Raw genomic sequence first — 8,553 nt, 5'->3', positions numbered from 1 at the left:
AGAGAATTGTTTCAGTAGCTTGTAACAGGTCCTCTTAGAGAGAAGGAAAACTATTAGGTCAACGTTTGTCGGTAGATTTAGGGGGGGAAGTAAGACTGCTTAGTCAAGGACATATATAATGAGAAAAAGTAAGATGAAGATCTGTGATGCACGAGCAATTAATAGGCATTGGATACTGGGTTAGAGTCTAAGAAGAATGAGAAAGAATTGAGGAAACAGGTAGGTATCTAAGAAGCAAAGGGGAAGTAAGATTGTTCGATGAGACATTCCCGATGGTAGGGGCTTCAACAACAGGGATGCTTAATATTTGGTCCTGTATTGTTAACATTATTGGGAATTTTATCTGATTCTTTGAATCCTCAGGCTTTTTGTATGTTTTATTTTGGACACAGAGGAATTCGAATGGTGTCCATATAAGGCAATGCAGAAAAAGAAACGTACTCTTGAAACACTAAGCTGAACCCGAAATTTAACTTAGAAGAAGCAGGCATGGGAATCCCAGGTTGACCAGATGAAGCATCAGTTCTAATTGGTTCCCTCCAGTAAATCTGAGAGGGACTTAAGTCTCCCTTTGCTGGTTGGGAGGGAAATCAATTTGTTTAATGTTTGGATTTAATTTTACAGGAGTTTTCAGTTCCAGACAACAAAAGCAAAAAGAAATTCTCTACTCATCTTTCCAGTTTGTAATTCAGTATGCATTTGGCATTTAAAAATACATACATTCAAAAAAAATACATATATTCAGATCTAAAAGAACTTCGATCACTATAAAAACACGTTTACAATCCTTCAAGAGAATGCATTTCTAAAATTAGCATCCTCCTGTGTACTTTCATATCCTAAAAGTCTATCTGAGACTCTAGGGGTGGGGAGCTACAACTGCAACACCCAGGAATTACAGTGGATCTATAGAACCCTGTCGCTTGCCCTCATTACTTTTAATTAAGTCCTCTTCAGCACTGTCTTTTGACGTTGAGAAATCCTTCTTTCTAAATGACTTCTTAAATAATACCAATCTTTAAAAATTACCCTCAGTTTCTCCTCACATTATTTTACTGATTTTAACAAGTCTGTAAGTACTTTTATTTTCACCATATACACATATGAGAAAACTGACAGTCATGGGTTGACGTTTGTGTCATTTAAACTTGTATATGAGAACCAGCACCAAACTCACATCTGACCACCAGAGAACAGGAGGAGCCGGTACGTGAGGTAGGAGCCCAACCACCATGGTCTGTCCCCAAAACTTTCCACATAGCAATGTGCCTTATATAGGCCCAAGGTGGGCCTTGCTTAAACCATTTAAGAAAAATATGGAAATGAAAGCAGAATCGCTGTTACTAACGATGCTGGCACCTGGCAATGTCATAACATGAATTATACAATAAAGCAAGGCAATTATGCCAAAATGATTAATCAGAACTACTAAGAAACTTATATTATCATATATTAAAAATTCATCCTACACACACGTATATTTCTATACTTGGAATTATCCCAAGCCAGACTCACTCCTTGGGAGTAAAACAGAAGCACATTTTCTCTGCCTCTCTCACCTCCTCCTCCTAGACAGCAATAATAATAAAGCTAATTTAAATATTAATTAAAACATTTACACAACATACCCATACTTTTGTATGAGTCTAATATTATTGCGGCAGTGGCACTGTAAAGTAGCAGTAGCAGGTGTACATATCTTATTTTAAAGATGAATAAATGTGAAGCATAACAAGTGCATCACCCTGTTTAATTTCACACTGCTTGTTAGGGGGTTTGTGCAGCTCAATCCAGATTTTGGGAGCTGCTCTCAGGGACTGTGGAATAGCAGAGAGCAGGATCACTTTCAGTTTGAACGAGCCCATTATTGAGCTAAACAGATGCTTGGTATTTTGCATCACCAGCCCATCAAGCCTGCAGATAACCAGCTTCTCTCTAGCCACAATCATCATTAGATATGACTTTGCTTTCCACAGCTTTACAATGGGTCCCAGATGCTTCTTAAATCCAATTAAAAACACCTGAGCTGGAGTTGTTTTCCTTCTAGGAATTTCCTTCAGCTGTTAGCTGTTAGCTGTTCTTCTCAGGTTGTTAAGGTTTTACCCCTTCGTGGCCCTGCTTGTAAGAACCTCTTGTGTACCAAACCACATTTTTCTTCTTTAGACCATAACCACTTCCCAAGAAGGGCCCAAGTTTCTTCCTTCTTTCTTTCTTGTTTTCCTAAGTCTCTGTAACTTTCCCCAACCTGATTCGGATGGTTGTGTGCTGTATCAGATGCTGGCTGACTCAATTTAGTAAGTGGTTTGGATGGAGACCTTGGCAGACCTCTTCTAGGACAGGCCAGTGTTTGTCTAGTGGCTTTTCAATAAAACCCCAGGCCTTTTCAAGGATGAGAGAGGAAAGGAAAGGAACAGCAGAGATAAGAGAGAAATGATATCGAGAGAAAACTACTCAGTAAAGGGATTGACCTTATGGAAGGCAGAGGGAAGGAGATTCACCTGGGGAGTGTTTTGGCTTCTTCATCTGAGATTTCTGCTGTGGCTCAGGATCAGTCTGCAAATTTCTTTGTCTCTCTTCCTGTCTTCTCTCTCTGGACTCTTGTGCAGGCCTGAAGCTGCTTCTATAGAGGACAAGGTGCGCACCCCCAGGCAGCCTTGGAAATGTCCCCCTTATTATGTTTTTCAGTTTACCAGGTAATTCCTTTACCAGGTTAAACTAAACTTATTCCCACAACATTTCTCCTCCCAAAAGATCTGAGTCAATTCAAAGGTCCAGATACACAGTAAACTTTCTATTCGAATTTACAGAACTCTGTCACATTTTGAACCCCAATGATACTGTGTGTGTGTGGGTCTCAGGGTCATGTCCCAATGAAAAGAGCACAGTCTAGAAAATAAACTTCAAAATCATTCCATTTCCTTACTAGTATTCACACCATCAAACGCGCGAGGGCTAGTAATTATTAGGGGTACTTGAATCACTTGTCAGTACTTCATGTTCACACCTACTCCTCACAAGCACGCCCTGAGTTTTAGGTAAATCGCATGCAATTACTCCCATTTATGCACTAAGGTTTGAGAATTTAGAGGTTAAGTGACTTCCCTAAGGAACGTACAGCCAGCAGGAGGCAAGAGCTAGGAGAGAAAGACCGGTTTTTCCCTTCTAGCCCAGTACACTGACCATATCACAGGGCTTCCTAATAAACGCTAGTCTTTTCGTGAAACGACGAAAATGAAATGCCTTGTTGGTGGAGAAAACACTTGGTAAATTACAACAAATTGCTTAAGTTTTTCACCCCTGAGAAGCGCGTAATCCACAGAGAACATTAGGCGTTTGTGCTTCATCTTAATGTCATATGTTTCCTCGGTGTTAAGGATTCAAAGACAATATATTGTAATTCTATTTAAAAACGAAACATACAACAAATGGTGTTCTAGCACAGGAAATGTTTGTTCTGTTGTCACACTGTGAACCTAAGTTTATGGGTGGAGATTTCTCCCAACTGTAATTGGAGTCCACGGCCACTGGTGGGAAGTTTTTTTTGTTTTTTTTTTTTTTTTGCGGTACTTGGGCCTCCCACTGCTGTGGCCTCCCCCGCCGCGGAGCACAGGCTCCAGACGCGCAGGCTCAGCAGCCATGGCTCACGGGCCCAGCTGCTCCGCGGCATGTGGGGTCCTCCCGGTCCGGGGCACGAACCCGCGTGCCCCGCATCGGCAGGCGGACTCTCAACCACTGCGCCACCAGGGAAGCCCTGGTGGGAAGTTTTTAATATGCTAAATTTGCTCCCTTGAATTTCTTGGTTCCCTTACTACCTGCAATGTGGAGTGAAGCTCTGTCTTTAGGTGGGAAGTCAACTTTAGAATCTGAATATTAAGATAAAAATCATTGTCTAATATTACCATAGTCCCAAGACCCTTTTTCCTCCAATTAAATTGTTACCTCATTTCTTCAGCATAAGAAGTTTAAAAAGATCACAAACCGACTTACCTTCTAATTCAGAAGCTTTGGTGTATAATGAAGGGGAGATTAGCAGACTTGCTATTCCTTGGATCTCTTTTCTTCTTTCCTCCCTTCTTTTTCTTCCTTCCTTCTTCCCTCCCTCCGCTCACTCCGCCCACCCTTCACTCTGCCTGCCCCTCCTCCCGCCTTTCCTTCCTTTTATACTGAACTCTCAGGTTATTCCTTTTACCTCATCATCACTCTGGCAGCTGACTTGAATATAAGATATTAGTTCTCTATGTCAGCAAACCTTGCCTTCTTGAAGAGGCCCTTATTCAGAATAACAGCTGTTTTCACTTTATTCTGCCATTGAATCTTTACAGTAGGACAATGTTATGCCATTTAATAAAAGAAAATAAATGAGCAATTTATGTCATTAATTTTATCAGTCTTTTTAGGGAAATGATGTAAGCATGAAACATCAAAGACATTTTTTGAAACAATTCAAACGTCTTCCAGTAGGTTTGATTGAACTGACTTAGCCCTAGGGAGGTTCTTAATGGATGATTAACAAATGTATTTCAATCTTTTTTTCTTCTTTTCTCCCTAACCTAAAATTACTCGAGGCACGTAATTCTAAAGTTTTTCATTCAGGGAACCCCAAAGAGCTTTACGGTTACAGTCAATTCTAGAGTTATTAAAAATAATATAGTAATTTCCCTTTTAAATATTCTTTGGGTGCTTGACATTTTTGTAGAAAAACCTACAGCACAATAGTTTCATACGTTATGTAACACTTAAAACCTGGGCCTATGTGTTTCAGTTTCAACATAGTGTTGCTTTCAGAAAGCTTTTTCAACAGCCAAAGTAGTTCAAAATAATTCCATGTTTTACTTGTATGCTTTATAAACCGGAAGAGAATCTAAATTTCTTTTTTGATGTGACCATTTTTTAAAAGTTGAATTTGTTACAATATTGCTTCTGTTTTATGTTTTGGTTTTTTGGCCATGAGGCATGTGGGGTCTTAGCTCCCTGACCAGGGATCGAACTCATACCCCATGCATTGGAAGGTGAAGTCTTAACCACTGGACCGCCGGTGAAGTCCCATTGCAATGATTAAATGTCCTTTATTATTTGGTCCCCTTTTCTGCCTAAGCCCAGTCTCAAAATCCAGAACAACTGTTCCTTTGTTCCTTCAAGAGATTCAATCTTATGCAATTGTGGATTGTGGCTGATGATTAAGTTTTCAAGGCAAGTGTGTTGTGTTTGTGCCTGGTCCTGGGTCTGAAGTCAGGTGGTGGCTGTTTAGAAGGGAGGATGGGTGTGAACTGGGAAAGAGAGTGAGGACAAAATGGAACCCCTATCAATGAGCTGGAACCTGCATTAGTTTCTCACTCCTCCAACTTTGATGACCCAGGTGGCATGCAGGAGAAGGTAGTAAATTCATCACAGAGCTCAACGTGCACCTGGCTCAGGTGGGAGAGAAACTGCAGGAGGCTCCATGGGGAAGTTCAGGAGCTACAGGCTCTGCTGTCCTGCAAACCCAGTCAGTTATCAGCACAGCACCATCTGTGTATGCTGTGTCCATGCCTTGCTGCCCCTCAGCGACTTTCTGAGCATAAAAAGGACCACGGCTGCTGCTAAACTCTCAGTTTCTCAATCCCATGCAAAAATGTCCTTGGTGGGCCATGATAAACCAGAACAACATGGGAGAGAAAGAATCCTGGAAAGTGCAGTTCTTCCATAGCTACATCGACGCAATATAAATCCAGCAGCATAGTGGAGAAGGCAGGGAGGATTTGGCCTAGTTAGTATAGGGTTTTTTTGTCTGTTTGTTTTTTAGTAGGTTGGAGGAGGAGAAAGTTGGGTAATACTACCACACCAATTATTGTTGTCATATATCTTTGATTTGACACTGTTTTGTATTTTGTTTTAAAGTCTTTTTTTCTTTTTACTATAGCATTCTTGTGAAAGAGATAGAGATTATTTTCTTCCCCTTTTATACAACCATTGTAATTTCTTATCTGTAGAATTGCACTTAAGAAACAAAATCTATGTAGAAGGTGATTTGCCCAGTATCTCCCCTACAAATCTATGGGAGAGTCAGAGCATTCCTGCTTAGTTGAAAAAACAATGACTTGAGAATAGGGAAACCTGGCGTGACTTCTCTGTAAAAGCTGGGTAATCTCTGGCAATTAATCTGTCTTACTGAGCTGCAATTGTTCTATCTGAAAAAAGGGAAAATAATACACAAGATAATTTCTAAAATTATTAGTTTTCAATTTTCAAAAGTCTGGATATATAAATAATACTTGTTTAGTATAAGAAATTCAAAGTTCCTAGCACAATTATCAGTGATTATTAGAGCATCTCCTGGTTAGGAAAAAAAAAAAAGAGCCACTTTCCTACTCCTGCTGCTTTATTTCTTATGCTTTGAGTTAATTTCTAGTGTTCTTTCATTTCAACCTGAAGGACACCTCTTTAGTTTTTCTTATAGGGCAGGTTCAGAAGTAAGAAACTACCTTAGTTTTTGTTTATGTGGGAATGTCTTAATTTCTCCTTCATTTCTGAAGACAGTTTTGCCAGATATAGAATTCTTGGTTAATGGGTTTTTCCTTTCAGCACTTTAAACCTTGTCTCCTGGCCTCATGGTTTCTAATGAGAAATTGGCTGTGAATCTTATTGAGGATCCCTTGTACATGACAAGTTGCTACTCTCTTGCTGCTTTCAAGGTTCTCTCTTTATCTTTCAACAGTCTATTATGATATATCTTGCTGTGGGTACTTTGAATCTATCCTACTTGGATATTGTTGAATTTCTTGGATATGTATATTTGGATCTTCCATCAAATTTGAGAAGTTTTGCACGTTATTTCTTCAGATATTCTCCTTCCTCCCTCTCTCCCACCTTTCTTTTCTTCCTCCCTCCCTCCCTCCCTTCCTTTTCTCCTCCTCCTTCTCCTTATTCTCCTTTCTCTCTCTCTCATTCTCTGCTATTTCTGGGACTCCTATAATGCATTTTTTGGGCAACCTACAGGTACCTTACTTTACTTTTCTTCATGTTTTCTTCATCCTCAGACTCAATAATTTCAATTGTCCAATCTTCAAATTAGCTAATTCTTCTTTTTGTTTAAATGTACTGTTAAATCCCTCACGTGAAGTTTTCATTTTTGTAATTGTAATTTTCAGATCCAGAACTTCCGTTTGGCTTTGTAAAAAAATTTCTCTTTAATGATATTCTGATTTTGTTAGTACACTGTTCTCAGTTTCCTTTGTCTTTTTTTTTTTTAGCATACTTTAGCAGTTGTTTTAAAGACTTTGTCAAGTAAGCCCAACACCTAAACTTCCTCAGTGACTTTTTCTGTCAAGTTATATTGTTCCTTTCAATGGGTCATACTTCCCTGTTTCTTTATATGCCTTGTCATTTTTTTTTAACTGCTGTTGTTGGACACTGGACATAAGAATATTATAATGCAGTAACTCTGAAAAGCAGATTCTCCCCCTTCCCAAAGATTTGCTGGGGATTTTTCTGTTTATTTGTTTGCTGAAGGCTGTAGAGTCTATTTGTAAAGTTACTTCCCTGAACAATTTTGCAAAGACTATGTTCCTTGTTGTGGGTAGTCACTGAAGTCTCTGTTCTTTAGCTGTGTTCAGCTAGTGTTTTTGAATGTTAGGAGCTAAAACAACAAACAAACAGAACCCTACAAAAAAGCCAAACATACCCAAACAAAAATAACAACAATAACAACAAAACCCACCTCTCCCAGCATTGGCAGATTGGTTCTGTGCTGAGGCACTCCTTCAACACTTAATCGCAAAAATACACCACTGGAGAAAATCACCTACGTTCAGCAAGTAGAAGAATGTACCACAATAAATGCATTTTCAGCAGACCATTTCCAATAGTCCCAATTCCAAGGTAACAATTTTGCCTTTGCAAGTGAGAGGGCAGGGAGTCTATTATCCGGTTACTATCTGTGAGCTGAGACTTCAGGTTATGAAAAAATGCTTAAGCCCATGCTTTTTCTTATCACCATTAAAGAAAGAACAGTAGAGCCATTCTGTACTAGTACTATTTTCTAATCACAAGTTTCTCTGAGTTGGGCTTAGGAAACTTGAAAATCATGTTTTTCAGGGCTGAGATTAGATTTAGTTGAATTTCAATAGTAATCACTGGTGTTTCTGCCTGTACACCTAGACAGCAGGGCACAATCACCAGGTTCCAGGGTGAACTTGGCACTATTTTGGCATGCTCAGGGTCATCAACCCTTTAGGGTTGAAGATGCCTCTCTCTCTCTGGTTGTAAATATTGACTCACTTCATGAAAGACTACAGAGGAGGGTTGTTGAAACTTCCTTCTGCACTCAAGACATTGCATGCTGTTAGTTAAAATGGAGTAAGTAGATATATTTACTTTTTAAACGCAGTGTCCGAAATTGTAACAAAGTAATTACTCATATTAATTTAAAATGCATAGCAAGCTGAGCTCCATGCTGAAAATGACATTTTTGATCCACTAATTAGCTGGACACATATAGCGATGGTGTGCCTGTGCCTTTTCTCATATGTCCTGCTTTCAACTAACTTTATAGTGCAGTTAAAAAAAAAAAGTCAA

Source organism: Mesoplodon densirostris, chromosome 20 (genome assembly GCF_025265405.1).
Source record: "Mesoplodon densirostris isolate mMesDen1 chromosome 20, mMesDen1 primary haplotype, whole genome shotgun sequence".
Taxonomy (NCBI): domain Eukaryota; kingdom Metazoa; phylum Chordata; class Mammalia; order Artiodactyla; family Ziphiidae; genus Mesoplodon; species Mesoplodon densirostris.
The sequence above is the reverse complement of the archived record's forward strand: the minus strand, read 5'-3'. Positions refer to the sequence as shown.